This window comes from Lissotriton helveticus, chromosome 9, assembly GCF_964261635.1.
Source record: "Lissotriton helveticus chromosome 9, aLisHel1.1, whole genome shotgun sequence".
Taxonomy (NCBI): domain Eukaryota; kingdom Metazoa; phylum Chordata; class Amphibia; order Caudata; family Salamandridae; genus Lissotriton; species Lissotriton helveticus.
The window spans coordinates 599101236-599126173 of record NC_136070.1 but is presented as its reverse complement, the minus strand read 5'-3'; the positions used below and the strand labels follow the sequence as shown (position 1 = coordinate 599126173).

General features: G+C 45.8%; 1 protein-coding gene across 1 annotated transcript in view; it reads left to right on the top strand.

Moving 5' to 3' along the window:
* CCDC175 (coiled-coil domain containing 175) overlaps positions 1-24938 on the top strand; it is a 414158-nt gene that overhangs the window by 261617 nt on the left and 127603 nt on the right. The window lies entirely within an intron of this gene.

Genomic DNA, 24938 nt, shown 5'->3' with positions numbered 1-24938 from the left:
TGTTTGGTGAAAACTGTGGCCAAGAAGATATCGAGGCACCAGCGGCAGAGAAAGAGGAAGCCTTTTCCAAACAAGACTCAGACTCTGAGTTCGAGATAGACCTCGACGTGGTAGAACTGCCGCAGGGACAAGGTGACATGAGTACCGAAGACCCTTGCCCCTACAAACTGCCAAAAAACACAAGGCTTTGGCACCACCTCTGTCCCCTGGCCAAGGTCGGCACCGAGATGACATTTCCGACGCCCCGTCTTCCGGCTCAGCACCGAAACTACCACTCAAGCCTTCCGGCTCGGCACTGAGTCGCCAAAAGTCCTCCTTGGAGCCAAATGCCTCTGGTTCCAAGCACAAGTCCGGCTTGGGACGAAATCTTCTGCTCCGAAAACCAAGCAGCCGTCAGAGACGAAATCTTCTGTGCCGAAAGGCCAGCCTACGTCGGTACTGAAAACTTGGTCGCTGAAACACAAAAAGACCCATTCGGATCCGAAAATGGTTACTACTCCACCCGATCCGAAGCAAAAGTAGTTGCATATTAACCCTGACACTGGCCATATTCACATAAAGCCACCTCAAAAACACATGCTTCAAGAAGAGGACACTTACAAAATCCCCTTGAAGAAAGAGTCTGTAGCTACAAGTCCCTTTCATATACCATCCCCTCCACCTCCAGCACCTCCGTCACCACCTCAGAATCCTTTGCAATTTACACCTCAAGATTCTCCTCAATCTCATCATACCAATGATGATGCAGATGATGGGGGGATGAATATTCCAACAGACCCATGGACAGATTACACACTTGATACCCCAGGTGATACAGATCCAGACCTTTACCCAGCCAAACTATCTCCTCCAGACGACAATGCATCACACCAGGAACTCCTTGCCAGGGCTGTAAATTACCATGGATGGAGCTCCACAAAGAATCACTAGAAGAAGATTTTTTGTTTGAGACATTGGCAACTACACACAGGTCATCACAATCACTTCCAATGCTTAAGGGCGTGATGCAACATGCTGATGAGATTTTTCAAGATCCAGTCAGAGCCTGCATCTTAACACCTAGAGTGGACAAAAAAATATAAGGCCTCTCCTACAGACCCCATTTTTATCAAAGGGAAGTGCCATTAGATTCCCTAGTCGTATCATAAAAGAGAAAATTCTCAAACATCGGGGGATGCTCCGCTGCCAGACAAAGAGTCCAAACTAACTGACACTTCTGGCAAGCGTGTAGCCGCTCAGGCAGCAAATCAATGGCGCATTGCGAATACCCAAGGACTTTTAGCTAGATATGACTGAGCTCACTGGGATGAAAAGGAACAATTGCTCCAATATCTCCCAGATGAGCATAAGGCTAAAGCTCAGGTCTTAGTGAATGAGGGTAAGCTCATTTCTAATTACTCTATTTGTTGTGCTCTAGATGCCGGAGGCACCGCAGCTAGAGAGATTAACACCAGGATCCTGCTCAGGAAACATGCTTGGTTAAGAATTTCAGATTTTAAACCTGAGGTCCAACAATCCATCCTTACAACACCATTTGATAAAGAACACCTATTTGGACCTAAAGTTGACCAGGCGTTAGAAAAGATGAAAAAGGACACTGAAGTCGCTATATCTATGGGAGCACTAGAGACGGTATACAACAGAGGTTCCTTTCAGCGCTCCTTCTACAGAGGAGGGTCAAAAACCATATCCCCAGATCAAAATACCTCAGCTTTCAAAGTTAACAACCAGACCTCTCCTTCCAGAGGTTTTTTCTGAGGAGGTTATAGAGGCAACAATCTCAAGGGTAGGAGTAAGGGTAACACACCCGTAACTCTCCTTCCCCCAACAAACAGTGACTTGCCCACGCTTCCCCCAGTTAAACCACACCTGTCGGAGGAAGACTTCGGCAATTCCTCCCCATTTGGCAGTGTATAACATCAGACAGATGGGTGCTTGGAATTATCCAACATGGCAATTGCCTGGAGCTTACCAGCAATCCCCCAAACATTTCACCTCGCTATCACAAGTTATCTCCAGAACACATACACTTGTTAAAACAAGAGGTCCAGTCCCCTTTACTAAAAGGAGCAATAGAGCCAGTTCTAAAACAGTACCAGTGCTCAGGGGTTTACTCTCTGTACTTTCTCATCCACAAAAAGGATGGTTCCTTAAGACCTGTACTAGATCAGATAGAGCTAAACCATTACATACTGTCAGAGCATTTTTACATGGTGACACTGCAACAAGTACTCCCATTTTTACAAACAGCAGACTTTATATCTTGTCTAGATTTGAAAGATGCATATTTTCAGGTTCCAATTCATCCAGCTCATAGCAAATACCTGAGATTGGTGATAACAGGCAAGCACTACCAGTTCAAGGTACTTCCCTTCAGAGTAACTACAGCGCCCAGAGTTTTTGCCAAATGTCTGGCAGTAGTCGCTGCTCATCTCAGAAGACAACAAATTCTCATCTTCTCCTACCTAGATGACTCGCTCATCAAAGCCAGCACTCACCAAAACTGTCTGCAGCACACACAGATCACAATAGATCTACTTCATCTACTGGACTTCACCATCAATGCACAAATGTTTCACCTGCACCCCTCACAGATGCAGTCTTATCTAGGAGCCACTCTAGACACGTCAAGGCTCTAGCCTCTCCCAATGTAGCCAGAATACACAATATTAAGGCTGCCATTCAACTGTTTCAGCCCAACCAACCATTGTCCGCCAGAGAGCAACTTCTGGGAATGATGGCGTCTTGCATAGCAATTGTACCCCACACATGGCTTCAAATGCACCCCCTACAAGAGTGCTTAGCACGTCAGTGGAATCAATCACAGAGTCTGTTAACCAATCTAGTGTTGATAGACGGCTGTACACATCGCTCTCTGCAGGGGTGGAACCCACACAACTTATCAGCAGGGCAGCCTTTCATCGACTCTGTTCCACAGATCGTGCTCATAGCAGACGCATCTCTAACAGGTTAGGGCCTCACCTAAAAGATTACACAATACAAGGCATATGGAGCTTCAAGCAGAAAACTCTCCACATCAACCATCTAGAACTCATAACTGTCTTCCTAGCACTAATAGCTTTTCAAACTCATCTCATAGCCAAAACTGCCCTAGTCCGAAAGGACAACATGACAGCAATGTACTATGTACAAAAACGGGGGGGGTGGTAAGAATCTCTCCAACTGTCACGGCTCTCTCAAGCCAATTGGAATTGGGCGATCCATCACAGGGTTTATCTTCTGGCAGAACATCTCCCAAAAGTAAGCAATCAAATTGCCAATCTCCTCAGCTGGAGAAGGCAACAAATTTATGAGTGGGAACTTCACCCCCAAGTTCTCCTTCCATACTCCAACAGTGGGGATTCCCACAAAAAGACCTATTCGCCACAGCCAAAAACGCTAAATGCCCAACCTTCGGCTCCAGGTACCCACACCCGCAATCAAAGGACATTGGACTATGGATAAAATGTTCAGGGATATTTGCCTACACTTTTCCGCCTCTCCCTCTCATTCCATGGGTGGTTTGGAAGCTCAGGCAAATATCTTTCACACTAATTCTGGTAGCTCCCACATACGATCGCCAGCCATGGTGCACCACCTTATTGGAGCTGTCACTAGTTCCACATCAAAAACGACACCGTAATTCCAGTCTCCTCACACAGAACCATGGAGAAATCAGACATCCAAATCCCAAAGAACTGAATTTAGCGATCTGGCTCCTGAAGTCATAGAGTTTAGTTACTTAACCCCTTCGCTGCTAGGCCTTTTCCCCTCCTGTGCTAAGCCTTTTTTTGGCGATTTGGGTTAGTGCGCGCTTAGGCCCCTGTAACTTTTTGACCACATAAGGTATCCACGCCAATTTTGCGTCCTTGTCTTCCAACATCATGTGGATTCTAAAGGTACCCAGGGTTTGTGGATTCCCTTGGGGGGGTCCCAGAAATTAACCAAAATATAGTGAAAGTTTTGTTTTTTTCACAAAAATGGGAAAAATGGGCTGCAAATGAAAGCCTCTGGGTTTTTCCCTGCAAATGGTATCAAAAAAGGGTTTGTGGGGCTGAAATCTCCATTTTCTCAGCTTTTAGGGAATGACAGTCTTTTGTCAGAGAACCGACATTTTTCACACAGTTTTGGCATTTTTCTGGGACATAGCCTATTTTTGCTATTTTTAGAGCTTTTCACCACCTTCCAGTTAATGGTAGAAATGAGTATGAAAGCAATAAGGGATCCTGGAAAGCTATGAAAAGTAGACAAAATTCTGAATTCAAAAAGGGGTCATTTGTCTAAATCCATTAAGGTTTCTTTATATAAACTAACAGTTAAATATTGGAATAATTGAACATTTGTTGGAAAAAAACAGCCTTTTGTCTCAACGTTTTCACCTATAACTTCTTGTAATTTTGACAGCTCTTGGAAAGCAATGTACCATTACATTTGTTAGATCTTCCTGGTTGTGGGGATATATAGGACTTGTAGTTTCTCCAAGAACCCGACGAACCCAGATCCAAAAACCGAGCAGCAACTTGCAATGATTTTTTTTTATTTACTGGGAATAGAGCACTTAATCTTGGAAAATGTATATGTGGAAAAATCGGTATGGAAGACACCTATGTATTTCTGATATTGGGTACAAATTATAGAGTCTAGAAACAGTATATAATTGCACATTTTCAAAATTGGGAATACTCATACTAGCATGAGAATTATTGGTCATTTTTTTAAAAGATTTTTTTTTTACACAATGTCTTTCATTGGGAAGGGAGAAATGCATGAAAACTCAATTGATAATAACAGTTGATTTACAAATCTGAATTACCCTAAGTCTCCTGATAAAAACGGTACCTCACTTGTGTGGGTCGGCCTTGTGCCTGCGACAGGAAACGGCGCAAAATGCAACATGGTCACACCTCAATTTTGCAGTTAAAAATTGACCCTTTTATGGCAAAGTGCCTACCTGTAGTTTTTGCACCCTAGCTCTGCCGGCACCTAGGGAAACATAGCAAACCTATACATTTTTGAAAACTAGACACCCAGGGGAATTCAGGATGGGGTGACTTGACTGCCTACCACCAGGTTTTGTTACCCAGAATCCCTTGCAAAGCTAAGAATATGCCAAAAAAAACAAAATGTTCTCACATTTCTGTGGTGGAAAGTTCTGGAATCTGCGTGGATCAACAAATTTCCACCCACCCAGCGTTCCCCCAGGTCTCCCGAAAAAATGGTACCTCACTTGCGTGGGTAGGCATAGTGGCTGCGACATGAAACAGCGCAGAACGCAACGTGGTCGCACCTCAATTTCCCAGTGAAATCTTGCCATTTTTGGACAAAGAGACTACCTTTTGTTTTTGAGCCCTAGCTCTGCCAGCACCAAGGGAAACCTAGCAAACCTATACATTTTTGAAAACTAGACACCCAGGGGAATTCAGCATGGGGTGGCTCGACTGCCTACCACCAGGTTTTGTTACCCAGAATCCCTTGCAAAGCTAAGAATATGCCAAAAAAAACTAATTTTCCTCACATTTCCGTGGTGGAAAGTTCTGGAATCTGCGTGGATCAACAAATTTCCACCCACCCAGCGTTCCCCCAGGTCTCCCGAAAAAAATGGTACCTCACTTGCGTGGGTAGGCATAGTGGCTGCGACATGAAACAGCGCAAAACGCAACGTGGTCGCACCTCCATTTCCCAGTGAAATCTTGCCATTTTTGGACAAAGAGACTACCTTTTGTTTTGGAGCCCTAGTTCTGCCAGCACCTAGGGAAACCTAGCGAACCTATACATTTTTGAAAACTAGACACCCAGGGGAATTCAAGATGGGGTGACTTGACTGCCTACCACCAGGTTTTGTTACCCAGAATCCCTTGCAAAGCTATGAATTTGACGAAAAAAACACATTTTCCTCACATTTCTGTGGTGGCTGAGGTACTGGGTTTTTAAGAACCGGCACAGAACCGGTAACCCAGCGGTGTCAGGGTACACCCAGAGACCTCGAGTTCTTCCTGATTTAGACCACAGAAACTCAGAGTCTTCTAGGTGAAGTCAAGGATCGATTTTATTGGCTGCAACCAAGGTAACAAGTGTCCTAGAATACAACACACGGGGAAGTATATTCTCAGGAGACTGCTCGAATTTACAAAGTCAGGCTTCTCTCTTTATACAGAATATTCAGCTTCAGACAAACATTCTTCGAATTCGTAGTATGTCATTTTCAGTTACTGGTTACAAAAGAAAAGCAGAGTCATGATGACATGTACATATTTCACGTCATGCTGCCCATAACAAATCACCCGGCAAGGCCCAACATTTCATCAGATATCGGTGGACCCCCAATAAAACAGGCACCTCCCCATCATAAAGTAAGTGAAGCAAAAGAGTAGAGACAGATGTGAGCAAGATACGGCAGGTGTGCGCGCTGAAATGGTTTTATGGCTTGTTGAGCCTTGATGCTATCTTGCTCGGCCACTGGGAGGGGAACTGACCTAACGAGTTCGGCCTGGGGCAATGGTTCCAACTTGCATAGGTCATGGAAAAGTCGATTAAGGAGTATGTGTCCTTGCTGAATTGAATTCAGCTGGATTAAGGCCTATGTAAAGGGCAACACATAAATGGGAGCCAAGGGTTTAGAACAAAAATGACGATTTCGAGGTGAAATCGTCACTCGAACATGCTGAAAATATATTTACATGATGTGCCCGTCATTCTCGGTCTTTTGATACCAAATTCGTCATGTTTCGACGAAGTTCTTATTCTCGAGTCCAGAACGATTACATGAATTCAGAATTTCAGAACCACAAACCCTCCTTTTGCCCTTACATAGGCAATTAATCTATCCTCAAGTTAGTCTGAGTCCAGATCTATATTTCTAAAGTCATTGAGATGTTGCTGTAACATCATTCTAGTACTTAGTTCATCTCTTGACACAGGCTTCCTTACACATGATGTAACACAGAGGCCACATATTGCAGGAGCACACTGTATGCATAGACAGAACAGGAAAAGAATGGCTAAGACCATCCCAATGACCATTAGAATTTTCCATCCCCAGGCGTATATCAGTTCCCAGAACCATCCCATTAGCGACCAATCTCCTTTATCCACATGAATAGATTCGGAAATCTTATGCAGTTTGGAGATGGCCTGGTACACTGTTGGAGCGTTATCAGGGATGAAAATACAGCAACTAGATTGGATCAATCTGCATACCCCACCTCGGTCTGCAAGTATGACATCTAAAGCGGCCCTGTTCTGAAGGGTCATCAGTCGATCCGACTGGAGCTCAGCAGTCAAGTTACTAAGGGCACCAGCAGTTTCAATCATGGTGGACTCAACTACCCTTGTCAATTGCCTTATGTTCCTGCTGTTAGCCATGGATCCCCAGAACGGCAGAAAACCTATTGCAAAGTCACCAAATTCTTGACCTGCAGTGTCCTCTTCACTCAAGACACCTCTAACTATCCTTGTCCTGTGGTAGTCTGCCGCTGCTGTGTAGGTGGGGGGCAACAGGAAGGAAACAAAACAGGAGCCCGAAAAGTCAGGGAAACCATGTATAGGCTCTATCATGGCAGATGAAATAGGTACCCTTAGCTGCTAAAAACGCAGGGGAAGTCTGAGATCCAAACATATACATTTCAGTACAGACACTCTTCCCTAACTGAGCCCTGGGATTCGTGCCATTACCTTGCAGACACAGATGGCCCTGATGGGGTACAATCCAAATCGGGGACGATCTCTTAGCTTGCTGTTTCTCACTCAGAGTAGCTCCATATCCAGTCATGTTCCATCCCATGTAGACTAGTGTCTCATCTCTAGGGATAGTCTCATAAGAAATACCTTCCTTAATCATGTCGACTATACCCTTGACTAGAGCACTTTTCCTAGGATTGTCTGTTACAGAACGTAGGGGGTAGATTTTGTGTGCATATATGAACATTGTCCTATATGCCCATACAGAACCATTGTGACTAAATGGCAGGACCAGATAAGGGATACCCTTATCCGTTGTGTGAGGCATAAGACCGCACACCCAACAGTTAGTCGTGTTCATTACAAGTTGGTGCTGGTGTAATAACTGAACAAAGGAGTTATTAACGAACTCCAATCTCCTATTGGATTCATGGTCAGGCAGAGGGTGGAAAGAATGAGAGGAAACAGTAGGAGGAGGTACGGGTGATGCAGTGGGTGCAAATGTTACACGAAAAGAGAATAAAACATAACTTATCAAACAGATCATTACGCTGAATAGCATAAAAATACACAATATTATAAAACTTTTCTTTGTCATCGTGTTACACAGTCTGTGCTTAAAGTTCATTTGTTTGGCAGGTCTCTCCACATCGGGAAACTCCATCCTCTCTAAAGTGCTGCCCGCGGTGGGAGGTTGCCTCTGCTAAGGGATGCTTCCGTCAGTCTAGGGCAACTCCCTTGGACCAACCAGAACTACCGACCTAACGTCGTCAGCTGCACCCCAAAGACTTTTATCAACCGCGGCCCTAGCAGCGGAACCCGGATGGCGGTTCGAAAAACAAAAATAAGCAAGTTTCTTAGATGGGAGAACTGCACTTTCAAAAATAGTAGTTGGGGGGAAAAAGAAATATCTTTTTATTTGTCCATGGATCTTAGTCTCGGATTGCAAAAGAAATGAATTTATTAGTTCGTTTTTCTCGGTCTCAAATTATACCGTCGCTTCCCAGGTATTGTCTGATCCGGGAACAAAAGGTCAGGCTCTGTAATGTTCACTCGCTTGGATGGTGGCACAGCCTTGTGCAAAATGTTTTCGTTTTCTTGTTCAGAGTCAGTTCCTTTTACATGCAAATCATTAAAAGGGACGGTATTTGGCACGGCATCAGGTTCTGGGTCAGCTACACCCTCCTGGACCCACTGGTCATAGGGCAGAGGTAAGGGTACCCTTTTACAGTGGACCCCGTGGATCCAGGCCTTCTTCCCTTCCACTCGAACTGCCGATCTGGTAGAGAGAAGGACGAGGTATGGTCCTGTCCACCTGGGCTGGTCATTTTTAGTCCTTTGGAAATTCTTTATCAACACCCAGGATCCAGGGTTTATGGGGTGTCCTGGAGTATCAGAGGCCGGAGGCAGGGAGTCATGTACCTGTTGATGCAAAACACGCAATTTAGCCGTCAATTCATACAGGTAATCAAGCAAAATAGGGTGTTCTAGCTCGCTGAACTTAGTGGGTCTAGGCACTCCCCATATGTTGGCTGGCCGGCCAAAGACAATCTCATAAGGGCTGAGTTTCACTCGCGAATTCACAGTCATTCTGGTGGATAGGAGAGCTAAGGGTAGAGCGTCAGGCCATTTAAGACCTGTGCTCGCTTGGATTTTGGCCAATTTAAGTTTAAGCGTGCCATTGTAACATTCTACTAATCCAGCTGATTGGGGGTGATTTGCAGCGTGAAACTTTTGCCTAATGCCTAGCCCTTCGCATACATTCTTCATCACTCGTCCCACAAATTCACTCCCGTTATCACTCCAGATCATTCTAGGCATTCCAAACCTGGGGAAGTACTCTTTTACAAGGGCTTTTGCTGTGGACAAGGCAGTATTGTCTTTTAGGGGATAGGCTTCTACCCATCTTGAGAAAGCACAAACAACAACGAGCACGTATTTTAAGTTGTTGCACCTCTCCATGTGTATGAAATCTAGCTGCAAAACCTCGAACGGATACGTAGGAGGCGCAAAATGACCAGCTGGAGTTGGGGTTCCCCTACCAGGGTTGTGCTTCAGACATACCATGCAATTCTTGACAACATTCTCTGCACACTTGGGAATCCCTGAATTCTTCCACACTGGGGCCAACAACTCGCAAATCCCTTTCACGCTGATATGAGCCATTCCATGAGCCATTGTAACCACTGCAAGCACATATGCATCGGGTAACAACCATCTCTGATGCTCTGTCAATTCAATCTAACAACCATTTGCATCCATTCTACCTGTACTCTCTCTCCACGTGCTCCACTCTTTCTCTGAGGCCTCAGCTTGGATGGACTTCACACTCTCTATCGTGTCCTCACATATTCCAACATCACCAGTCCATCTTTCAGGGCCTGCAACATACATTCGGCTCATTACATTCTTTGCCGTCTCTTTCGCGACCTCATCAGCAAATGCATTTCCACGACCAATATCATCAGTCACCTTCTTGTGAGCACTACATTTCACAATCGCCATTTGCAGAGGCAAGGTCAGTGATTCAAGAAGCTCATTCACCAACTGACCATGCTGAATCTTAGCTCCATGCGAAGTCAGGAACCCACGTTCTCTCCACAATCGTCCAAAACTGTGAGCCACTCCGAACGCATACTGACTATCAGTGTAGACAGTCACTTTCATTCCTTTAGACAACACACATGCTCTCGTGAGTGCAATTAGTTCTGCTGCTTGGGCTGAACCATGTGGCACTCGTGCAGTTTCAACAACTGTGTGCAAAGTCGTGACAGCGTATGCTGCAGTCACGTTACCACTTGGGAGCTTGAAGCATGAACCATCCACCCATAATGTACCATCACATTCAGCAAGAGGAGTGTCAGATAAATCTACTCTCCCTTTTATCTCTTCCTCTGTTCTGAGAAAACAATTGTGCTGTTCTGAAGCATCTGATTCCTCTGCAATTGGCAACAACGTAGCTAGATTTAAGGTACTGCACCTTTTTATGTGCACATGACTTGCTAACAGCGTTAATTCGTAGCTTGACAACCGAGCACTAGTTAAGTGCTGTGTCTTAGTTCTATTTAACAACGTGTCTACTGCATGTGGGACCATGACGGTTAGTGTATTATTCATTACTAGTCCAGCAGACTGTCGAATAGAAACAGCTGCTGCTGCTGTGGCTCTTAAACAACTTGGCAATGCTTTAGCTACCAGATCCAAAGTCGACGAAAAATAGGCGCATGGGCGCTGCCTACCTCCAAATAACTGAGTCAACACAGACAATGCACAGCCCTCTTTCTCGTGGACATACAATGTGAAAGGCTTACTGTAGTTGGGGGTACCTAACACAGGAGCCGAACATAATGCTGTGCGCAATTCGAGAAAACTTTTCTGACATTCTTCAGACCAAGGAATGGGATTGGGTGTACTTTTACACGTTAATGCCACCAAGGGTTTGGCCAATAACGAAAAATTTGGAATCCACTGTCTACAGTACGAAGTAATGCCCAGAAAAGCACGTACTTCTCTCTGTGTTCTTGGCACACTCAATTTCGCTATTGCCTGAATTCTTTCTGGCGTCAGTTTCCTTCCCTCCTTCGATAAGAGGTGACCTAGGTAGGTCACTTCTTGTCGGCAATATTGCAGTTTGGAAAGTGACACCTTGTGATGTAAATCACATAGATGACGCAATAATGACAACGTGGCCTTTTTACAAATTTCCTCAGTATCTGCAGCAATGAGCAAATCATCCACATACTGTACAAGAGTAGCACCTTTAGGTAAAACAATCGTATCAAGCTGTGTTTTTAGAGCTTGACTGTATATTGATGGACTTTCACAGTAGCCCTGAGGAGCGCGTTTAAAGCGGAAGCTGCGACCTCCTAAACTGAAGGAAAAAATGTCCCTGCTCTCCTCAGCAATCGGGATACTGAAGAAAGCATTCTTCAGGTCAATCACCGAAAACCAGTAGGCAGAGGCTGGAATCATAGTTAACAATGTGGTAATGTCGGGGACAACTGGGAATTGTGGCACAACTATCTTATTCACCTCTCTAAGGTCAATCACGAATCTGTACACAGGTGGCTGAGAAGGGTCAGTTCTTTTTAAAACAGGCAGAACAGGACTATTGCAAACATTGCCTCGTGTTTCTTCAATCACATCCTTTTTAATCAATTCGTAAACGATCGCTAGCAAAGCTTTTTCACCCTCACTAGATATCTTATATTGTGGAATTCGTGGCATTTGAACATTGGCTTTCAATGTTACAACATATGGTGGTATTTCTAAAAGGCCCCTGTAGTAGCGTCCTACATAGATTTCCTTTTACTTTCTAGATTCCCCCTGAAGAAGTGCATCTGTGCACGAAATGCATCGGGGAGTATTTGATTGCACTGCTGTACAAAAATTTTGAAATCTATATTATATGTCATATGACGGCAATATGACTATGGAAGTATTGAACTGCTAAATCTAATCACCATTATGGAGAAAGACTTGTTCAAATAAACTCTAAATCTTCATGTATGACAATTGAGTTTGGAACATTATTAATCACAACAACGCACCTAGGTGCCCACCAGAGTGCCCAGGATTAGTCCTTACCCCCTGTAAGGCTCGTTTTGTTTGGATATTTGTATGCACCTTTTGGGCCTAGAAGGTGACTTCCTGTGCACCTATATAACTGAGGACCTTCAATACCTCGCTTAAAGTGTTTACCTTGGAGTGCAGCGGCTTTTTTCCATATTTTATTCATTTCTAAAAGGCCCACATCATTAGGACCAGTAGCCCAAAGAATATCTGGAAGAAGCGACAATTCTGCTGGAATTTTATCCCTCGACAAATACATGGGAGAAACCACTTTCTTACCTAAAGTAAGTTGTACTCCTGAAGGAGAACAGTACAAAGTCGCATACAATCTTTTTAATAAATCCAATCCTAGCAAGTTTTCACCACAACCTGTTGTCAGAATGAGGGGTGCTTCTAATTCACAAGGACCAACAGAAAGGGACAAAGGGTCAGAAATTGGATTTCTAACTGGGGCGCCAGAAAAACCTACAGAAACGTTCATTTCGCCAGACAAAGGTGCGCCAGGGAGTTTGGCTGCATAATAGAACTCTTTGTAGCACCAGTATCCAACAGAAAAGGTTCTGACACACCTGATGTAATCACCTCAACGTATGGTCCACTCTGATCTACTGGAACTGAAACAACTCCCTCTCTTTGCCTATGGCTGTCCTAGCAATGATTACCCTCCAAATACTCATCTCCTGTATAGTAGTCATCAACATAGTATTGAGCTGTCCTATTCGATGCATTGTTCTGTTGATCGAACCTATTCATAGAATTTTGTGGTGGAAGGGGACGTGCGTTCTGGGGGACGTTTCCACGTCCTCTACCTCTAGGCGCTTGCTGAACACCACGACCTCTTACACCAGAAGCACCATTTGCACGCTGTAATAAAATAGGACAACTATACTTGAAATGACCCTCTTCTTTGCAATATGAACACTGGTTGGGGCCTACAGAGACACGTGGCTGAGTGTACTCGACTCTTTGCGAGTTCCTCTGATACTGTTGAGGCTGCTGGAAATTATTCTGGTAGTGATTCTGGCTACCATTATTCTGATTACCACCACCACGTGGCGGATAGGCTTGCTGTAGCAAAACCTTTGTTTTCAGTTCTTTAGTTTTCTTTTCTACTCTATCTTTCTCATCCTTGTCTCTATTTTCGTAATATTGTGCAGTAGCCAGTATCTGGGCTGAAGATGAGACTGCCCAAGAACTTTCTGAATCCTTTAACTTTTTACACAATTCTGGAAGCAGATTGTGCACGAATTTATCGACAAACAATCTCTGACCACCTTCTGTGGCCATATCTTGACCGCTGTGGTCGACAAATGTTTCTTCGAACCTGGTGAAGAAATCTGACACAGTTTCTTCTTTCTTTTGCTTGCATGCAGACAACTTATCCCAATTTACACGTATTGCAGGCATTATCGTTTTCATGTAATCTACTATTTTACCAGGGAGTTCTGCTATCAAAGGCTCAGGCTTAGCACCACCAACTTGCCGGGCGTCTGCAGCGGCAATATTAGCCCATGAGTCACCTAATTCCTGATCATGATCTATATGACGAATTTTACCCCATAAAGGCTGTGGAACAACATTCCCAAATAGCATATCGATATCGGCTAAATTCATTATACATGACCCAGCAGTTTGCGACAACTCTTTGTAATACCCTGCAGGATTTTTAAGCGGATCAGGTAATGTCTGTTTGAGTGCTAAAACTTCAGCTCGCTTCCATGGGACATGTACCCATACACGCTGAAAATGTGGCAGAATAGGTGGGACAGCAGTCGTGTCACCCTCTCTCCATTGTGGGGGAACTTCTCTCATAGGGTATTGTCGCGCCTTTTTCCTACTAGATGTACCAGGCTCAGATTGTGACCCAGAACTGCTCCCCTTACTCAGATATGATAACAATATTTCAACCGCTTTCTCTACATCAGCACCTACAATCATGCCTTCTCCAAATTTAAACCGTACACGACACAACTCTTGCGGGTTGCTTTCCAGATCATTGTCTTTCAAATCCTCACAAAGAAAAACACACATCTGTTCGAAAACATATCTTTGTGTCGGTGCTTCCCATTGATGGAAGACTTCCATGACAGACTCTACATCATATTTTGCAGTGTCCATGACCCATTTCCGTGCTAAACTATTCAGTGAGTCTCTCTCTTGATAGTCAGGCAGTCGACTTCGCAACTGTCTTCGTCCCATGTTAGGGGTCGTAGTGGGCGACCCGAAAAGAGGTAAAAGAAGGTTAGTAACAGTGCTGGCCATTTTCTGCCGACTGGAAGGTGAAACTGAAGGAAGAACGGGTGGAAAAACGGGGTGAGATAAGGCAGGGGCAGAGATAATAGCAGAAGAGGCATCAGGGGAAATAGAAGGAGCACTAGGCAAAATCGTAGAGGGAGGATTAGAAGAAGTAGAAGGTACATTAGGCGAAATCGTAGAAAGCACAGGTAAAGCAGAGGTGGTTGGTGAGCCTGGAGAAGGCTGCACCGAAGGAGTAGGAGCCAGCTGAAGAACAGCTGGTGGGTGCTGTGGAGTAACAGGAGGCGTAGTTTGCGCAACTAAAGGTTGCGGGGGTGCCGTGGCATTTTGTGCATAGGGGGGTGGCGAGTTTAGTAAATGTGACATTAATGGGTCTTTTTCACGCTCTTTTGCTGCCTCTTGCTGAAGAGACGGCAAAACTGGATAGCATTTGTCCATTGCCATTTTACGTTGCCTGTGCAACTGTTCACTCATCTGCTCTTCTACATTGTCTTTAAACTGCATAGCAGCTTGCATTACTGAAAGTCCCTCTTCTCTTTTATTTTTCTTAGCTAATTTGATTTCTTTTTGTTTGGCTTCTTTACGCCATAAGCGGAAAGAGTCAAACATCGCCGGCCGGGCTTTCTTTTTAAAGAGTTTAACTTCAAGGTTATCTAGGATTTCGGTATCAAAGCTACCATATTGGGGCCATTTTAAAACACCATCTTTCCTGGTGTATTTAATCCACACTTCGTTGTAGGTGATGGGGCCTACGCCATGTTTCACATATAGCTCGTAAGTTGGAGTTCCAACCGGAGGAACCGGACCTGAGTCCTCCAATCGGGAGTCCCTATTATTATAACCAAGACAAAACAAATTTCCAAGTCTAAGACTAGGCATCTTCGCTCTCTAGTCTAGTTCCAAACTTCAAAGGATTATCGATTACGATATTTCTCGTGAATACACGAGTCCTTCGGTTTTGGTGCTTGCAAGTACCAACAAATTATCCCAAAGGATACCCAAGACTAAGACCAACTAAGGACTGGGAGACGCTCCACTTATACTTAACTGAGATATCGATGACGTCACCAGAAGACTCATCTTAGTGTTTCGCTCTACCAAACTTCAAGGGTCCAAATCAGGGCGATAGCCAGGGCAGCAGTCCTCTGTAGCCGTTGGGAAGCGGGGAACCTCGCAGCAAAGACCTTCGGACCACGTCGACATGCAGGGGTCGATGAGGTGGTTGGCCGTCCTCTGGAATTTTCACACGAAGCTCCTCACGAACCTCTGGCTGGGCTGGTACCACTGGAATCGCCCCAAACGTTGGGCGCCAGCTGAGGTACTGGGTTTTTAAGAACCGGCACAGAACCGGTAACCCAGCGGTGTCAGGGTACACCCAGAGACCTCGAGTTCTTCCTGATTTAGACCACAGAAACTCAGAGTCTTCTAGGTGAAGTCAAGGATCGATTTTATTGGCTGCAACCAAGGTAACAAGTGTCCTAGAATACAACACACGGGGAAGTATATTCTCAGGAGACTGCTCGAATTTACAAAGTCAGGCTTCTCTCTTTATACAGAATAGTCATTTTCAGTTACTGGTTACAAAAGAAAAGCAGAGTCATGATGACATGTACATATTTCACGTCGTGCTGCCCATAACAAATCACCCGGCAAGGCCCAATATTTCATCAGATATCGGTGGACCCCCAATAAAACAGGCACCTCCCCATCATAAAGTAAGTGAAGCAAAAGAGTAGAGACAGATGTGAGCAAGATACGGCAGGTGTGCGCGCTGAAATGGTTTTATGGCTTGTTGAGCCTTGATGCTATCTTGCTCGGCCACTGGGAGGGGAACTGACCTAACGAGTTCGGCCTGGGGCAATGGTTCCAACTTGCATAGGTCATGGAAAAGTCGATTAAGGAGTATGTGTCCTTGCTGAATTGAATTCAGCTGGATTAAGGCCTATGTAAAGGGCAACACATAAATGGGAGCCAAGGGTTTAGAACAAAAATGACGATTTCAAGGTGAAATCGTCACTCGAACATGCTGAAAATATATGTACATGATGTGCCCGTCATTCTCGGTCTTTTGATACCAAATTCGTCATGTTTCGACGAAGTTTTTATTCTCGAGTCCAGAACGATTACATGAATTCAGAATTTCAGAACCACATGGAAAGTTCTGGAATCTGCGTGGATCAACAAATTTCCACCCACCCAGCGTTTCCCAAGGTCTCCCGAAAAAAATGGTACCTCACTTGCGTGGGTAGGCATAGTGGCTGCGACATGAAACAGCGCAAAACGCAACGTGGTCGCACCTCAATTTCCCAGTGAAATCTTGCCATTTTTGGACAAAGAGACTACCTTTTGTTTTTGAGCCCTAGCTCTGCCAGCACCTAGGGAAACCTAGCAAACCTATACATTTTTGAAAACTAGACACCCAGGGGAATTCAGGATGGGGTGACTCGACTGCCTACCACCAAGTTTTGTTACCCAGAATCCCTTGCAAAGCTACGAATTTGACAAAAAAACACATTTTCCTCACATTTCTGTGGTGGAAAGTGCTGGAATCTGCGTGGATCAACAAATTTCCACCCACCCAGCGTTCCCCCAGGTCTCCCACAAAAAATGGTACCTCACTTGCGTGGGTAGGCATAGTGGCTGCGACATGAAACAGCGCAAAACGCAACGTGGTAGCACCTCAATTTCCCAGTGAAATCTTGCCATTTTTGGACAAAGAGACTACCTTTTGTTTTTGAGCCCTAGTTCTGCCAGCACCTAGGGAAACCTAGAGACCCTATACATGTTTGAAAACTAGACACCCAGGGAAATTCAGGATGGGGTGACTCGACTGCCTACCACCAGGTTTTGTTACCCAGAATCCCTTGCAAAGCTATGAATTTGACAAAAAAAACACATTTTCCTCACATTTCTGTGGTGGAAAGTTCTGGAATCTGCGTGGATCAACAAATTTCCACCCACCCAGCGTTCCCCAAGGTCTCCCGATAAAAATTGGTACCTCACTTGCGTGGTTAGGCATAGTGGCTGCAACAGGAAAAGATCCAAATCGTACCCTATAGCAAAACTACCTTGATTTTTGGGGGGGGGCACCTGAGTTTTTGGCCCGGGGCTCGGCGGCCATCTTTGGAAACTACCAAACCCAAACAGTTCTGAAAACTAGACACCCGGGGAGTCCAGGGAGGTATGGCATGCGTGGGTCCCCCAATGTATTCCTACCCAGAATTCCTTGCAAACCTTAACATTAGGTAAAAAAAACACTTTTCCAATCTTTTTTGTGTGGGAACTCCGTGCCAGCAAAATGTCCTACCACCCAGCGTTCCCCTTGTTCTCAAGAGTAAAATGATACCTCACTTGTGTGGGTGCCCCAAAGCAGAACAGGCTAAAAATGAATTTTAAAAAAATCTAGTATATAGGGTTGACAAATTAAGCACCCCAAACTTAGTCACAGGGCTTTGGCCCACCCACACAAGTGAGGTATCATTTTACTCGGGAGATCAAGGGGAACGCTGTGTGGTAGTACATTTGTGCCGGCAGGGAGATCCCACCCAAAAATGTATGAAAAAGTGTTTTTTTCAACCTAAATTTAAGGTTTGAAGGGATTTCTGTTTAGGAAAACATTGGGGGACCCACGCATGCCATACCTCCCTGGACTCCCCCGGGTGTCTCATTTTCAGAACTGTTTGGGTTTGGTAGTTTCCAAAGATGCCCGCCAAGCCCCGGGCCAAAAACTCATGGGAACCCCCTTGCAAAACCAAATTGTTTTGAATGAATTAAGTTTTCAATTGGAGAATGTGCGATTCAGGGGACAATATCGCATGAAAATTGTGACAGACAATTTCAAGTTTGCAAGAGATTGTGGACAAAAAACAACAATAGAATTCACCAGAAAGACATGACCATATACAACCATGATTTAATAATAATATCTAAATTTAGAAAGTTATTTATAGCTATAATATACACCATAACTGAGTTACTCAAAAGTCAAAGATTCAAGCACGGCTATCTATTCCTCAAAGACACACACATACAGGTTGGATTTGGCACGAGGGCGAGTGATGGTTCAGTACATAAAATGTTATTAACATGATATTTCAAAAAAATGAAATGCTCTGTCAATAAATAAATGCATAAAAACCGAACCAGTGACTCGCAACTTGTGAGCTGTAAAGCCACGACAAGGCACCAACCGTTTTACAGGCCATTCACGCACCTTTCACACCTGATACAAACCAGACCACTGACACCATCTGGAAGGAAAAGCAACACATTACAACAATCACAATAAGGGACAAGGTACACCCTACTGCAGAAAGAGAAAAAAAACAAATATTACTACACAGCCATCTAATCCGCAAGCACACTCACATACTGGTTGGATTCGGCACGAGGGTGAGTGATGATTCAGTACATACAATTGTATTCGCAAGTAATTTCACAAAAAATGAAATACACTGCGTATAATTGAAAGTATGATTAACTGAACCACTGACTCACAGCTCGTGAGCTGTAAAGCCATGTCAAGGCACCAACCTCTTTACAGGCCATTCATACACCTTTCGTACGTGTGACACATACAAAACATTCACACCGCCAGCCGCTGACCCATCACATTTCAACACTCACACCAGCAAACAGCGCCATTCAAGGGCCCATCACTTTCACACGTCCACATTTCTGACACTGCAACTACACAAAATGATGGACTGCGTGGAGTGTCACTCAACTAGCAGTGTGTGTAGTGACCAACAGAAAATAACTACTCACACACCGCCAGCCGAGCGCCAGTCCACCCACACCACAATCCAAGCACCAGACCATGCACACAGCTAGCCAAACACCACTCAGCGCACACCGACAGCCAAGCACAACTCCTTGCACAGACAGCCAAGTACCACTCCACACACACCACCAGCCAAGCACAACTCCGTGTACAGACAGCCAAGTACCACTCCACACACCACCAGCCAAGCGCCACTCCACACACACCGCCAGCCAAACACCACTCCGTGCACAGACAGCCAAGTACCACTCCACGGACACCACCAGCCAAGCACAACTCCGTGAACAGACAGCCAAGTACCACTCCACACACACCACCAGCCAAGCGCCACTCTACACACACCGCCAGCCAAGCACCACTCCGTGCACAGACAGCCAAGTACCACTCCACGCACACCACCAGCCAAGCGCCACTCCACACACACCGCCAGCCAAGCACCACTCCGTGCACAGACAGCAAAGTAGCACTCCATGCACACCACCAGCCAAGCGCCACTCCACACACACCGCCAGCCAAGCACCACTCCGTGCACAGACAGCCAAGTACCACTCCACACACACCACCAGCCAAGCGCCACTCCACACACACCGCCAGCCAAGCACCACTCCTTGCACAGACAGCCAAGTACCACTCCACACACACCACCAGCCAAGCACAACTCCGTGTACAGACAGCCAAGTACCACTCCACACACCACCAGCCAAGCGCCACTCCACACACACCGCCAGCCAAACACCACTCCGTGCACAGACAGCCAAGTACCACTCCACGGACACCACCAGCCAAGCACAACTCCGTGAACAGACAGCCAAGTACCACTCCACACACACCACCAGCCAAGCGCCACTCCACACACACCGCCAGCCAAGCACCACTCCGTGCACAGACAGCCAAGTACCACTCCACGCACACCACCAGCCAAGCGCCACTCCACACACACCGCCAGCCAAGCACCACTCCATGCACAGACAGCAAAGTAGCACTCCATGCACACCACCAGCCAAGCGCCACTCCACACACACCGCCAGCCAAGCACCACTCCGTGCACAGACAGCCAAGTACCACTCCACACACACCACCAGCCAAGCGCCACTCCACACACACCGCCAGCCAAGCACCACTCCGTGCACAGACAGCCAAGTACCACTCCACACACAACATCCAGCAAAGCGCAACTCCACACACACCGCCAGCCAAGCACCAGCCTGCACACACCACAAACACATTTAGAATTCTTTTTTTCAAAATAACAGTAAACAAATGGAAATACCTACAAATCAGCTAACACAAATTCTAAAACTAAACACTTTGCACTAATGCCAATCCTTGAAACAAACTAAAAAACTTTACAGAATGCAGACCAGGCAATTCACTTTACAGCTCATTAAAACTCCCAAAACTTCTTTTGTGTGTGGTACGATTTAAAACAAGCTGTCAGACACAATCCAGGCATAGAAGGACAGTCAGGACAATACATACGATACTCCTTCCGCACGCCTCTTCGCCACTAGACTCTGCATCTTCTAGTCGGAAAGTCTCTTGCGGTAGTGGGAGGAATGTACTCAGGAAAGTGGCGATCTTTCAATCTAGCCAAATCCTCCACCACTCCAAATCTAGGAACACTTGCCTGCTCCACAAGTACAAGGCTGCCTATTATAGACTCCTGAAACTTAACAAAAGGCATCTTCGTCTCAGGACAAGACTTCTGGTACACAACAAAAGCATTAAAGGATGCCAAGTGGAACAGATGGATAGCCAACTTCTTGTACCAAACGTAAGCCTTTCGAAGAGCAGCATAAGGTTCCAACCTCTGATCTACTCTGTCAACACCACCCATGAACTTATTGTAAGCTAAAACGCACACAGGTTTGCGCACTTCAGGACCCTGACTCAAAACAGGCACAGGTACAGTACTTTCATCGTGGATAGTAGTCAGCATGTACACATCTCTCTAGTCTGAAAACTTCACAGCTAGAAGCTCCCCACATCGCAATGCAGTAGACTGTCCCCGCCCAAGCCTTTTGCAAACAAGTTCCTTTGGGAAACCTTTACGGTTACTGCGCATTGTGCCACAAGCAACAGTGCCCACTTTGGCCAACTCCTGGAACAACCGCACACCAGTGTAGAAGTTATCTACATATAAATGATGGCCTTTGTTAAATAATCCTCTACCTAGTTCCCACACAATTTTCTCAGTCACTCCAAAAGTAGAAGGACAACCAGGAGGGTTAATGCTGGACTCCTTACCAGTGTACACCCTGAAATTGTAGACATATCCAGTCTCACTGTCACACAGCATATACAGTTTGATTCCATAGCGTGCCCTCTTACTAGGAATGTATTGCCTAAAAACCAAGCGGCCCTTGAACAATAGCAAAGACTCATCCACTGCAATTTCTTTACCAGGGGCAAAAATCTCAGAAAAACGATCAACAAAGTGATCAAGGACAGGCCGAATTTTAAACAAACGGTCACAATCAGGGTGATCGCGTGGCAACGCTAAACCATTATCAACAAAATGCATCATCCGAAGAAGAAGCATATACCGATCACGACGTATGACTGCTGGAAATATAGCTGTTGCCATCAAGAGACTAGTGGACCAATATGAAGTCATTGATGGCTTCCTCAGCAAGCCCATCAAAAAAGTTAACCCCAAAAACTTCTTCATCTCTTCAACATTTGTGGGAGTCCACCGGGTTGCTCTAGAATGGGGCTTAAGGCTGGCACTGTTGTCCCTCAAAAACTGTTCTGCATACAAATTAGTTTGATCAACAATCTCTTGCAAAAACACATCGTCAAAAAACAACTGAAAAAAATGTATTGGCTGAAAATTCTCAGTATTCACTCTACACCCAGGAACACCAGTGAACTCTGGCAATGCCGGCTGCACCATGCCAGGGGGAACCCAGAGGCCATCCCTATCAACGGGGGGAGCAGCCACCCCAGCCTGCAGCCCAGAAGCCTCTTGCTGCTGTTCACCAATGGGAAGCCTAACAGCCACAGATACTTCTGGCTGCACAACACCAACAGAAGACATAGCATCCCCAGAGTGCTCTTCCTGCACTACACCAACGGGAAGCCTAGCAGCCTGAGATGCTTCTTGCTGCACTACACCACCGGGAAACCAAGCAGGCCCAGATGCCTCTTGCCACTCTACACCAATGGGAAGCCTAACAGCCCCAGATGCCTCTTGCTGCACTACACCAACAGGAAGACGAACAGCACCAGATGCCTCTTGGCGCACCACAGATATGTGAAGCCTTTTGGGCGCAGGCTGCAGCCCACATGCCTCTTGCCGACGTAAAAAGAAAGGAAACCTTGCGGCCCTAGGCAGCAGCACAGATGCCTCTTGGCCCACTACCTGCACATCAATGTCCTCCTCTACCATAGGCCCTTCATCAGCACTAGAAGAAGATTCATCATCCGATGATGATGATTCCATGCGAAGAGAAAACTCACTGCCTGAATCTTTTGCCCCTACCTCTGGGTCCGAATCGGACTCAGTCTCTGAACCATGGTCAGAGGAAGACTCAAAAAGCAAACCAAGAACCTGCTGAGCAGTAATCCTGCGACTAGCCATTATCCTTATAAAGCAAGAAGACTGCACACACAAGTGAACAACAACCTACACTGTGCAAAGTAAGAAGTAAACAAGGTAAGGCTTTCACAAAAAAAACAATACAATCCAAAACAATTTCACTCTTAACAAATATAGCTACACTCACCAGCACCTACTCTGCTGAGACACAGCAAAAAGAAATGATATCCCGCTAGAAAGAAAAAAAGAAATGACAGATTAGAAAACAAAGTGCACATCAAACACTAATGCTGAAAACGAAAAGAAAAAAAACACAGAGCCACACAAACTGCTATAAGTACAACCTTTTTCAAAAAGACAAACATCAAGGGAAAGTAGTACAAAATACATTCACTTACCAAGCACAAGCAACCAAGCAACTACACAAGCTGCAAACAGACCCACAACCATCCAAACAGCATAATACTGGAACAAGACAAAAATAGAGAAGAAAAAAAAATTACTACCACATTTCACAAACAATATAACAATTAAAAAAACAACACACAAATTTGCCCCCAAAATTTACATTCGCCCAGATGGGCCATCAAATAGGGCTTAGACCAATTGGGATTAGATGAGGCTTAACATCAAGATAGTGGTTAATTATTATTTTTTTTTTTACTGCCTGACCCCTTTGGTGCCAGTCGGTCTTTTGCTCCTACCAGTACCCCCATCACACAGGGGCAGTAAGGACATTTATACAACTTTCGTACGTGTGACACATACAAAACATTCACACCGCCAGCCGCCAGCGCCATTCAAGGGCCCATCACTTTCACACGCCCACATATCTGACACAGCAACTACAGAAAATGATGGACTGCATAGAGTGTCACTCAACTAGCAGTGTGTGTAGTGACCAACAGAAAGTAACTACTCACACACCGCCAGCCGAGCGCCAGTCCACCCACACCACCATCCAAGCACCAGACCATGCACACCGCCAGCCAAACACCACTCAGCGCACACCGACAGCCAAGTACCACTCCACACACACCGCCAGCCAAGCACCACTCCACACACACAGCAAGCCAAGCGCCACTAGCCGCCAGCCAAGCACCGCTCCACGCACACCATCCAGCCAATTACCACTCCACACACACTGCCAGCCAAACACCACTCCACACACACCACCAGCCAAACACCACTTCGTGCACAGACAACCAAGTACCACTCCATGCACACCATCCAGCCAAGCGCCACTCCACACACACCGCCAGCCAAGCAGCACTCCGTGTACAGACAGCCAAGTACCACTGCAGGCACACCATCCAGCCAAGCGCAACTCCACACACACCGCCAGCCAAGCACCACTCCACGCACACCGCAAGCCAAGCGCCACTCTACACACACCGCCAGCCAAGCACCACTCCGTGCACAGACAGCCAAGTACCACTCCACGCACACCACCAGCCAAGCACCACTCCACACACACCGCCAGCCAAGCACCACTCCACACACACCGCCAGCCAAGGCAGTAAGGACAAAAAAAGACCAACTGGCACCAAGGGAGGTGGACAGTAAAAAACAACCAAAATTATAACGACCATTGGAACAAAACTCAAATCCTAGGGCCTAGTGGGCCAAAAAACAGGAGGCAAAACATCAAAAAAAGGGCCGATTTGCCCCAAGGGGGGGCAGAAATTCAAAAACATAATTACTTGCCACCAGGAAGCGACCCTTGCCCAAGGGGTCGCTTCCTAAAAACTAAATTTAAATTCCCTGGTGCTAGTGGGCATTTTCTGCCCCCCCTGGGGGCAAAACGGCAAAAAAAACGGGCCGATTTGCCCCCAGGGTGGACAGAAAAACAAAAACACAATAATGGCCACCTGGAAGCGACCCTTACCCAAGGGGTCGCTTCCCAAAACAAACACATTGCCCCAACAAAAATCCCTGGTGCTAGTGGAAAATTTCTGCCCCCCCTGGGGGCAAAACGGCCGAAAAACGGGCCGATTTGCCCCCAGGGGGGGCAGAAAAAGAAAAAGTTCATGTGAGGCCACCTGGAAGTGACCCTTGCCCAAGGGGTCGCTTCCTAAAAGCTAAAAACAAAATCCCTGGTGCTAGTGG